Raw genomic sequence first — 12,599 nt, 5'->3', positions numbered from 1 at the left:
TGCATACACACACACACACACACACACACATTCGTGTGTATGTTGTTTCATGTCAGTACATACATATTTGCTTTATCCTTTTTAACAATAGTACAGTATTCTAACATACTGTTATTTACCTAACTAATTTCCTATTGAGGGACTTTTAGGATATTTCCAATTTTGCTATAGAATAGTGTAGTCTTTGCACAGTTTTCTGATTATCTCTACATAGCAGAGTCAAAGGATATGGTCATCTTAAAGTGTGAAACATACCAATAAATACCATGCAGAATCATTGTACCAGTTTATTTCTACCAGCAATATATGATAGTACCTATTTCCTCACATCCTTACCAATAGTGGGCATTACCATTTTTAATCTTCTGTCAAACTGACAAGCAAACCATGATCTCTTACTTGTTTTACTGTGCAGATTTTTTATTACTTGTAAAGGTGCAGCTTTTTTATTACTTGTAAAGGTAACTGTGTATTTGCTTGTTGGTAAGCATCCATATTTTCATAGAAAAGATGAAATTTGAGTTGGCCTGAAAGGAACTGTTGACTTTTTAAAATTTAGTTTTTATTGTATTTTTTTCCATTACCACTTATCCCTCTTATACTCCCCCCGCACCCTGTAAACACCACGTTGTTGTCCATGTAGGAGTGGTTGACTTTTTTGATTGGTTAATTTTAGAGGGTTTTTCCCATGAGGTCATCTAGGACAGTAGTTCTCAGTCAGTGTTGATTTTGCCCTCACGGGACGTTTGGCCATGTCTGGAGACATTTTTGGCAGTCAGAGTCGAGGAGCAGGGTGCTATGGTATCAGGTGAGTAGAAGCCAAGGATACTAAACATTCTATAATGTACAGGACAGCGTCCTACGAAAAAGAATTATTCAGACCAAATGTCAATAATGCCAGAGTTTGGAAACCTGTAATTCCATAGGTGAAGGGGGCTTGAATTAGGATGTCTTTGCTTAAAATAGAAATAGAGAATAGCCGAGAAAGACATTTAGAAGGAAAAACCATCCAAGCTTGGTGACTGAACATGAAGCGGGGAAAATAGAAATTGAGTCAAAAAGAGCTTCAAAGTTTGGAACCTAGGTGCCTGGGAAGTGGGATGACATTAGTGGACAGAAGTTGTGAGGGAGCCAGTTTGAACCAGCTGTGGAATTATTCCTTAAGAACTACATAGCGAAACTCCTTACTCTTTTATCTGCTTTCCTTTTATACAGCAAGGTTTTAATTTTACACTTGGTGCAATGATTGTGTTGATTTTGAATTACAAAATCTCTAACCGGTACCAAACATTTATTTGGTCTCAAACAATTTCCTCTTTCTGAAATGTTTTCTTCATCTCTGCTACTGAAATCATGTCTATTTATTTAGCAAGGTGAAATGCCATTTTCTTTGGGAAATCTTTTTTGATCTCCCCAAATGAAATAAAAGTTTTTTTTTTTTTTTTTTTCCATTTAGTCAACAAATACTCTTATCAAATGCGTGCTACTGGCCAGGCACTGTGCTCAGTACTGTAGCTACAGTGCAGAACTTTACATACACATCCCCTGCCTTGTGGAGTTTACAGCTTAGTAGGAGTGTCGGATATTAAAATAATTACTTATAAAGGAAGAATTATAAGCTATGATAAATGCAAAGAAAGAAAAACACAAGTGAACGTTAGTGGTATAACAGAAGAATACAGTTTATCACTTCAGTGAGTCAGGGGAGGTTTTTAGGGAAATGATATTTAAGTAGAGCCCTAAGTGATGATTGGGAGTCAAATAGGTGAAGACAAAAGGCAGAAGCATTTTGAGCAAACAGTTAGGAAAGCCTGGAGGGAGGAAAGAACTTGGCCTGTTCAAGGGAATGAAAAGAAATGAGTGTGGTTGGAGAGTGGTGGTGAGATGGAGGGAGAGAGGCTGTTCAGGACCGCAGAGCTGCATTTAAGAAATTGTAGTCTATTGAAAATGCAGTCCTAGGGAAGGGTGTTACACAAGGATGTGACATGCTTTGACTTAAGTTTAAAGACCTGGCCCCTTTGTGTGAATAGATTGAGGTGAACGGGAGTAGAAGCAGGGAGACCAGTTGGGAGGCCTTGCTATGTATATCGGTCAGGAGGCATATGGTGGTTGCCTGTATGAGGATGGGTGGAGTTGAGGTGTGTTCTTCAGCTTGTGAGACTTCCAAGGATTATTGTTATTTATAGGCTTGGAGTAGAAAAAGGAGGTCTGGGTTGGATTAGAGGATGGCATTTGAAGTCAGGGGAGTTGATTATATTCAAAAGAGATAGAATGTAGAGAGCACAGAAGGAGAAGAAAAGAGGGCTTAGAACTGAGCCTGAGGTGCTCCAGAATTTGATGAGGTAGAAGAGGAGAAGCCAACAAAGGAAATGGGGAAGGAGCAGCCAGCAAGAGAAGGACAAGCAGGAAAGTGTGATGGCTGCAAGAGAAAGTAGATGAAGAATGAGAAGTATCCATTGGCTTTGCATTGGTAATGTAGAGGACATGATTCACCTTGACCGTAGCAATTTTACTGACATCATAGAGGAGGAAGCCAGATTACAATTAGTTAATAAACTAAATATAATTTATAATAAAATCAAATATGCATGTACCCCTTTTTTACTTTTGATAAAATTCATTCAAAGGAAATATGTATGTAAGAATGCTTATTAATAGCCACACTGTTCGTAGAATTAAAAAAAAACTATAAAGTACCCAAGTGCCTACAATATGGGAATTCATTAAATTTAAAAAGAATGAATTGTACTCATATGAATTGACTGAGAAGGAATTCCACAAAAATTGTTATATGAAAAGCACACGGTATAGATAGTGTGTCATTTATGATGTTTCTTTTGTCAACAAACTACCTTACATATTTATATAAATGTTTGTGTGGATTTATATAAGCATAGAGAATGTTGTAGAAGGATAGACATTAAACTTTAATATTGATTAATTCAGGAAAATGAAGATAGGGCAAGGAAAATAGAAAGATAGTACCTGTTATTTATCTTTTGTTATACTTGCTATAACTTCATTTTTTAAAATTAAAATAGATGTTGAACTTTAAAGAATATGTAGGAGGAGAGGAAATGGAGAAAGAATTGATCACTCTTTTGAGGAACTTTGCTGTGAAGGTGAATAAAGATACAGGATGGAAGCTAGAAGCTGATGTGCTTTCTAGGGATGAGAGGTACTAAAGCATGTTTAAATGCTGATGAGAGGATCCAGGAGAGAGAGACTGAAGAGGTGAGAAGGACAGCCCGTGGAATGAGGGACACCTTGGTGTTGTGGAACAGGAGGAAGGAAAGAGGATAAATCTGCTCCCGACTGCGAGTGCCAATGTGATGGTGATGGCTTCTGCTTCCTTAAGGGTGTGTGGAACAGAGTCATCAGCTGAGAGGGAGAGGGAAGTGGGAGGTCTGAGTAGAGTGAAGAAAGGTAGGAAGTAGTTGTTGCAGACAGAGGGAGGAAAGTTAACTGGGGAAACTCCGTGGCATGCCAGGCGGGCTTCATTGTGTATGAGGTGGGATGGTAGGATCTGCCAATAGTGATTCCACCGACGCTGTGTGGTCTTCTCTGGTGAAATTCGGTTGCTCAGGTTAATGTTCAGAGAAGTAAGTGGTTGAGGGCTCTGGTGGGATGGGAGGTGAGAGGGGCAAGAATGTGGTGGACAAGACCTGAAAGAAACGTCTAGAGATGATTGCTGCTTGGGATAATAATAATTGTTCACATCCAGATACTGTTTTCTACTTTCTTTTTTTGTTTATGTTGATACCACTCTCGACCACCACTATCGGTTTTAAATGAACATAAAGAACAACTCTTTGACCTATTAACTATGAACAAGATGTAGCTATTGTCTGGTTTTCTTATAGTTCTTAAAAACATATCCTGGGGCTTATATTTATATATAAAGCTTACATAAACCTCTGTGTGTCCTCAGAATCTGGAGAGAAAGCAAACTAAGAAAAAGTAGTAGGTTTAATTGAAACTGAGAATACGGCCCAGATGGTGCGTGTTGCCATTGCCCACGTGGTACAATACTTAGGGGTTGCTGTGTTGTTTGTGGACTTTAAAATTGCTCGGTCAGTTGAGAGATTACTTTGAACATTGTCAGTGAGGAGCACTCATGATTTGACTGTTTTTCCATTGGTTTTATCAATTGGTTACTTATGTTGTCATCTTAGAGAAGACATGACCAATAGGTATGACATCTTTTGGAACAGACCTTAGGAATTACTGTCATAATGTGTTTTTAAGTGTACCCTACAGAATCTGCGTCTGAAAAACACTGGCTCACATGTTGCTCTTTGGAGGTTTTGGGTTTGTGTTTTTGTTTGTTTATTAGTTTTTTAAATACAAGTTGTTATCTTATTTTTAAAATGGCATTATCTGTAGAGTGCTGGTAATAAAGACGGATGCCTTCTGAGTACTAGGTGCTTTTACATAATTCTTTTTTTTTTTTTTTTTTTTCAGTTCTTAACAGTTCTTGGAGATTGATTTGATTATTCTCATTTTACAGAACCTCAGAAAGGTTAAACACTTTGCCTAAGATCTCATAACCAGAAAGGTCTAGGGTCCTTAACCCAGATGTGGCTAGCTTCAAAGACAGTTGTAGCATACAATGTCACTGAGCAAGGTTCCTTTTACATATTTAAATAACGTCTTTTATTTGTAAGGCTTAGCAGATATGTGCTTGGGTCTGGGACTTCACTGTTTTGGGGGAGCTTTTTTATAATACTGGCTTTGTCAAGGGGTCCTGGCAAAGTCTTCAAATGTTATCCTAACCCTATGTTTATAGATAGGTAGAACCTCATCAGAGAATTTTGGAGGCTTACATACTGTCATAATCCCTAGAAGAAGGAGGAGAGTTATTGTTTTTTAACTAAGATGTGGTTTATAGCACAGGTAATGCCCACAGTTTCCCAGAACTTTAAGTAGTTCATTTGGTTTTTCCTGGGAGCTATGCATTATTATTCAGATATTGTATTTCACACATGAGGAAAGCGAGACTTAGCATAAGGAACTTACAGTCACACAGCTAGAACACACATCTGGATGGAGCCCAGGTCTCTCTGACTCTAAAGGTCTTTTTAACACACAGTGCTGTTTGTTCCATCTTTGTTTATCATTTTGTGGCATTATCTTTTTTTTTTTGGTGAGGCTTTAAAGATAAAAAAATATTCTGGACTTCAGGATTCTGAGTAATAGCTTTTACTGCAGGGTAATCAACACACACACACACACTTTATAGGACAAGGATAATATCCATATGCTACATATTTTTTAATCTTCTAAAAGCACTTAGTATCCTCAGTAGATCTAGATTCTGGCAGCTGTCAGATGTACATTTGGATCCTTAAATAAATCAAGATTTTAATTTTGCTGCTATGGTTAGTGAATGGTGCCAGATTAAAATCATTTCCATTATTAAAGAGTAGGGTGCATACTAGGTATTATTTTATTCAGTCTATTTCTACTGTAATGCTAGGACATGCAGACAGACAATATTAAATGTAGAATGTTAGGTTGTGCTTCTGGGATGTGCTTCTATTCCTCTGAGAAACTTTTCTAGTTCCCGAAGACAGAAGCATTTCTACGATGATTTTGGCCTTTCATTTATGGGTGCCCTGTTATCTGAATATTCATTTTCTCATGTCTTGCAGTCGCAAAGGTTACGTAGAGAAACAGAAGGCATCATAATATTAAAATGTTCACTGATGAACTGTCCACATGTGAAATTAGTTCCCAATCAAAAATTCATCCCTGATGAATACCATCCCTGCCTATCCTGTTAGTTACAGTGTTTCACTGATTGTTGGGAAAAGATGTAAAATCATTGTACTTGATCGAAAAGTCAAATGGCAGATTTTACAAAAATATAGGAAATAAAAATTTAATGGAATCAAGAAAAGTGTTGAACTGCCAGACTTGCATGCAAAGCCATTGGCAAATGAAATTCTGGCAGTATTAGACCAGTGAGTGACTGAAGAAGAGAAAAATTCATGTTAGGCATTTCAAAAGAAGGATATAATATTGAAAATTAAGGGAAATTTGGTGATATCCATGTATTTTTGGAAGAATCTCTGTCACTATAATTGTGCTGAAAAAGCTAGTCAGGAAATGTTAGAAAAACTATACCAAAAGGTATGTAGCAATTGTTTACTACGACTGCTACTACTATTATTTTGATTAACACATAGTTACATTTCTTATTTAAATTGTGTTAAAGAGTAGATAAATTGTATTTATACTTGATTTCTCAATTTTTTAATATAATGAAACTTAAAATCCACATTTACTATGAAATTTTGGTTCCTATTTTAAGTGAATTGACTTTAAATGTCCTTTTTTCAGATAACTCTTGTCCTGGAGTAATGAGATCTCCTCTAATGGGTTATATATTTGTCTTTATGTGTCTGCATGTTGTTTCTCTCCAGTAATGAGCAGCAGCAACAAACACTGGCGTGGTGAGTTAGACATAGGGATGCCTCATCCTGAGTAAAATTGTCTTTTAACCAGTGAGGCAAAGACAGAACCTTGATGAGCTGTAGTGTCTTCTAGAAGAGTAGCTAACCAGCAGATTTTACTTGTATCTTGGAGAAAGGACTTTAGGTCACTCATTAAATCATAGGCATTACATAAAGAAAGATTTTGGAGGTGGTTGAGAGAACTGCAGTAGTTTTGTTTTTGAAGTCTTTGTTTCTCTTCAGTGGCATTGCCCAGAGCTTTAATGTTACTCAGACTCCAAGATGAATATATTTTGGAGCTTCCTAATTCATTTGAAAAGAAAAACATGTTTGTAACTTTACCAGCCTTAATTTGGCCCACTGGTAGACTTGGCAGGTGCGGCTGCAGCAGCAAGAGTCTAATGTACCCTGCTGGCTGCTGTCACGACAGCCATAGTTCTGGGTGCCCATTATTTCTGGAGATGACTGTTCCTTTTCAGAGTTTTTTTTTTTTTAAGTCATGGAGTCTGTGGAATACCCACAATAGTGTCAGTTTTAGAGAATTCAGAATTTCCTGGGTTTTGAAATATGTATAAAGAACACATATTAGTTGAAACTGTAGTGTATTGTTCATTTTCTGGTAACTTCCAACAACATGCAAGCCCTGTTGAAAGCAAAAGCAGAAGATGGTTTTTATGAGACCTGTAAAGTAATATATACCTTAAAGCCATTCTCCAAATAAAGCTCATTCATTATGACCTCAATTTTACATTCATGCTACCCTTGAACTTAGGCCAGAATATTTATCTGTGCAATTTAAGTAGCAACACGTTAGTTAACTGCTTGATTTAAAGTAGCTGGCATTTCCATTTATTTATTTATTTTATTGGAAAAGTTTTTCCCTTTGAGAGGGGTTGAATTGGTCATTTTGTAGTTTAGATAAGTCCCTTGATCTGGGGACAAAACATTGCAGGATTTGGAGTTATCTATAGTACTTGTGTGAGGGACATGTCATCAGTATCTTAATAGTGTGAGACTGCTTTTCACTGAAAAATATGACATGAGGCTGGCTCCAATCATGTAGCTCATATATCATGCTAACTATAAATCTTAATTCATATTAGTTTAAGGATTTTATTCTCAGATTCACCTTCTTAGAGCTGGAAAGGTTCAATGCCATATGTTTTATTAGTATGATTAAGAATGTATTTTCATTAAACTATACCATCTGTTTGTTATAAGAAGAAAACAGATAAATACAGTAATTCCCCATTACCCACATGAGATACATTCTAAGACCCCTGGTGGATGCCTGAAACCATGGATAGTACCAAACCCTATATTTACTGTATTTTTTCCTATACATATATACCTATGATAAAGTTTAATTTATTAGAGTGAGAGATTAACAACAATCACTTATAATAAAATAGAACAGTAATAACCATATACCCTAATAAAATTTATGTGAATGTGGTCTCCCTATTTTAGAATATCTTATTGTACTGTACACATCCTTCCTCTTGTCACAATGTAAGATAATACAGTGTCTATGTGATGAGATGAAATGAAGTGAATGATGTAGACATTGAGGGTTACCATTGACCTTCTGACCATGACAGAAGTAGGATCATCTGCTTTGGGTGGTCCTGGATCATTGAGCCATGACAGCGTTGATAGTTGGATGTCAAGAGCAGATGATACCGATGGTTGGGGATGCTCAAGAGTTAGTTTTGTTTTTTTTTTTTTTTCCTGAAACCTTTTGGAAGAATATTGTAATTGGAAGTTGTTGTCTCTTTCTTTTTAACTCATCAAAGTGTTGATGTAGTAATCATATGGGTAACTTTAATGCTGTGTCCCATCCAAGGATCATATTCCATAAATTTTGTAAAATAAGTTACGTGAATACAAGCACTGCACTGAGAGAGACTGTGGGTGCCTCAGAATGGATGAAGAAACTACTCAGACACTCACCATCTGAGGAAGGAAGGGAGGGGGTTTTCTCTGAGGAAAATCGCCCCTGTTTCTTTATTAGCCAGGGTTTTTATCTACTTTCCACACAGGGAAATGAGGAGAACATGCAGCCCTTCACCAAATGGTTGGGAGTAATAACAAAGGGAAATACAGATCAATACAGGGCTGAAACACCCAGGTATTTTACACAAGTTCAAAAACATTTCCTCTTACTGAATCATTCTGTTTTTCACATTCTACTGACAAGAATTTGAGGCTATTCAGAAAAAAACAGAGCAGGTTCCCTTTTCCTTAAGAGCCACTTTGTATTTCTGTTCTATCTTTCAAATCCCCTGGAGGGTGGGATTCATAGCAAGCATGAAAGACAAGAAACCAGCCAGTTAAGACCCAGGTTCCTGTTTCCGGGCCGGGCTCCACACAGCAGTAGTCAGAGTCTTTTGAACCATGCCTGCCTGTCTCCCACGCTGCACTACCACAGCAGTCAGTCTGATGGCCCAGAAGGTTATTAGGTGATTAATGGGTGAGGATTATATATGACATGGATATGCTGGAAAAAGGGATGATTTCTGTCCGGTGGGGGGTTGGATGGGAAGAGAGATGGAGACAGTCATTGTAAGATTTTATCATGCTGTTCAGAATGGCACACAATTTAAAACTTATGAATTCTTTATTTCTGAAATTTTCCATTAAATATTTTTGGACTGCTATTGACTGTGGGTAACTGAAACTGTAAGTGAAATTGCAGATAAAGTGGGGATTGCTGTACATTGATATATTCATTATTTTAAACCTCCATTCAGTTAGCTAATAAGTATTAATCTCTTAGATCAGATTATTTAGAAAATATGTTAGAAAATTTAAAAATGTATGTGTTGAAGCAGTAGCTCCTTCAGGGCAGACTTTAGCCATGTTTTTGACCAGCATGTATCTTGCATTACATCGAATATACCGTAAAATTTTAGAAAATATGTTACAGTTTTCTAACTGTGGTGTATTTTATTATAAGGCTATAGAAATATATTATCAGGTAGAAATTACATTTTGCAGACTAAATAACTGATGGTTTCTTATTCGTGGTCAGTGTCTGGCCCAAGCTGACATTTAGTGACTATTTCTTGACTGAGCTATCTAATTAATTGATTGATTTTTGTGAGAATTTATTCTGATGACTAAATGAGGTTTAATAATTCTTCAAGAACAGAATTTGGAACTTTTTTTCTTTGTATTGTTTACAGTATTTAAAAGGGTATGATATAGTCTCAAAAACATAATTTAAAAAAAATCTTATAATTCACTATTTAAACCTCTGTCGAGCTTTGCTTTTTTTGTTACTCTCTCCATTGAAGCTCATAGGTAGTATTCTTGCTGCCTAGATCTCTATTTTTAAATGAGCCTTTAAGGGTTCAATTTATATATGTATAACCCAGGAGTCACTTGGAGCCTTCCAGTCCATGCAGCCTAGGTAAGAATGCCTCAAACCCCTAATTCCGTGATCTTCGGAAGTCTTCAACTTTTCCCAAGGTAGCTGAGAAATCCAGGACTTCTTTATAGCCACCATGACTTTGATCTTCTTTATCCTTATGTCTCAAATTTGTGCTGCATTGTTTTGTCCCAGATGTGAAACTCAACACAGCTTCTGGTTCCTGCAGGAGAGTCCTCTCCAACAGAAGTGTTAATGACTGATGTAGACTTTTTGGAGGCTTTCCCTGGGCGAGATAAGAGAGAATTAACACCATTTATTCCATTAGATGTTATTTTTAATTTATTCAGTGAAACATATTTAATTTATTCAGTGAAACAGTCAGGCATTGTGCTGGGCACAGGGTAGTCAAGGATGAGCAAAAAGCCAGGTGGCCATTTTCACAGAGCTTATAGACCAGTAGGGGAGCCCGGTAATCAGGCAGGCACACAGATCAATGTAAAATGCTAACTGTGATAAGTGCTATGAAAAAGAGGTTCACGGTACTTGAGAACATTTAATGGAGAGTTTTGACCTTACAGGGGGTGGAGGTGGGTAAAGATTAAAAGGAATTAACTGGCTGAGGAGGGGAGGGTGTGGGCTTGAGGTGGAGGAGTAAAAGGTCAGAGGCAAGAGCAAGTTTCTAGAATGTCTTCACCGTAATGTGGTCATCTTTATTTTTGTCTTGGACATGTTCATCTCTCAGTGCCCAGTCTTGTCGGCTCTCTTCTCCTCCAGGATTTGTCCTGGAGTTTCCACATTCTTCCTCTATTGGGCAGAGCACTTCTGCTAATCTTCAGGTCCTATCCAAACATTAATTTTTATGAAACACACTATGTTCCTGCCAAGATTTCACCCCCAGATTAGGAAAACTATCGTAAACCATACACTGGCAACATCATTCATTCATTTTTTTATTCATTTGTTCAACAAATATTTATTGGGCATTCATTCTCTGCAATTTGCCTCCTAGGAGCTGGTTGATATTATCCTCAACGATTTTACAGTCCAGTTGGGGGATCACTGAGTTAAAACGGCTTACAAGACAGCTGGGCTTATGAGAAGCAAAAATTTCTTTTGTGACATACGAAGTAGTTTTTTATATATATATATCAACAATGTATCAGAATGAAACACATTAAAAAATGTGACTTTCAACCTAAAATTTAAAAATTTGAAAGTTGCATGTGGCTTATTTTTCTATACTATTAAATCACCAACTTAATTAATAAGTAAGTCTTTTAAAAAATTATGTATAAATATAATTATTTTAAAGCAGACTTGTCTATTGTTGCTGTTGTTAATGTTATTTCATCATTTCTGTCCAATTGGATTTCAAAGGCAATATCATAAGTTAAGTGGGTGAATTTATCATAATTGGAAGTTTTTACATTCCTGTTTTCTCTGGTCTTTATGCTAGTAAATTATCATTTTGTTTGGTATTATATATTTTTAAAGATAGGTAGGCTATGTTAAACTCATTAACTTTCTGTAACCAAAAGACATATTTCTTTGATAAGACTAATGAGCTTTTCCAGAGGGATTATTAGGTCAGACTGGTGAGAAAGGGTAAGTGTCTTTGGCAGAAAAATTGACACTATGAAGACTAAACCAGCAAAAAAAGTACATATTGTTGAATGTTTTCCAGGTGCTCAGAATTAAGAACAGTGTAGAAATCTACTAGACCTCGAATTCCTCTTCCTAAATGTTTAGTAACCATCTTAGATTTTTTAAGTTGTATCATTCAGCTAGATTACTAATGGGAAATCTTGTCATTATCTCTTTTTTCAAGAGTAGAAGGATTATCTTTTAGTCTTATGCTAGACAATATCTCCCACTGTCTAGAATATTTTTAAAAAGACTTTTTGCCCTTGATCTTTTAGAGAGGCCATGTGTCCCACTACCTCTCAACTAATAATATTAATTAGGAACTGAGATATGTCTATCCACCTTTTTCTCTAACAGTCAAAATGTCAGCCTAAAGATGCTAAAATTCAGGTGAAGTTGCAGAGGTGACAGCTTTATTCATTCATTCATTTATTTATTTATTTTTAAGTTAGTGACTGGTTTGCTCCCTTGAGATCTGTTCAATACTGAGTGAAAATTATAGTGCCCTTGCCACTATCTTGGAGTTAATTTGACTTTCAGATTGATAGACCACGGTGTGGTGATCTTATTGGTTTTTTGCCCTTTATTTTCATCACACTTTGTGTCTGGTGACTTTGTCTAATATACTAACAATATACTAATCTACGTCAGAGAAGGAAAACTCTGACTCCAAAAAACCTCCGCTGCCTTGCGGCATACCTCTTCAGGGGAAAGGCTAAGGGAGTAAACCCCGACAGAAAATCCGGAGCCGGAGTCCCTAAGGCGGTTTGACGTTGTAGTCAACACCGGCAACTCCTGCGGCGCACCTGAACCCAAGCTGTATCGACTCCGTCTTTCCCTTGGACCCTTCAGCTGCGAAGAGAGGGGGGGTCTGCTGCATGGGCAACAGCAGACCCTCCATATTACCCTGCCCAGGCTCTGTAGCTTCAGCGTCATCACAAGATGTCGATTCAACACGGGAGGAGACAGATACCATGTCACTCCCGAGTCGGACTGCACAGCCATTCTCGGCGGTGCAGATAGACTCTTAAGAAGCTACACCATCGTCTCTCGAGACGGACGGCTGCCGACGACGATATTAAACAAACAGGAGAAAATGAAGGTAGGGTGGAGTATGGAGC

Source organism: Furipterus horrens, unplaced genomic scaffold, assembly GCF_987537825.1.
Source record: "Furipterus horrens unplaced genomic scaffold, mFurHor1.1.pri manual_scaffold_4, whole genome shotgun sequence".
NCBI classification, from domain to species: Eukaryota; Metazoa; Chordata; class Mammalia; order Chiroptera; family Furipteridae; genus Furipterus; species Furipterus horrens.
This window is presented reverse-complemented; position numbering follows the sequence as displayed.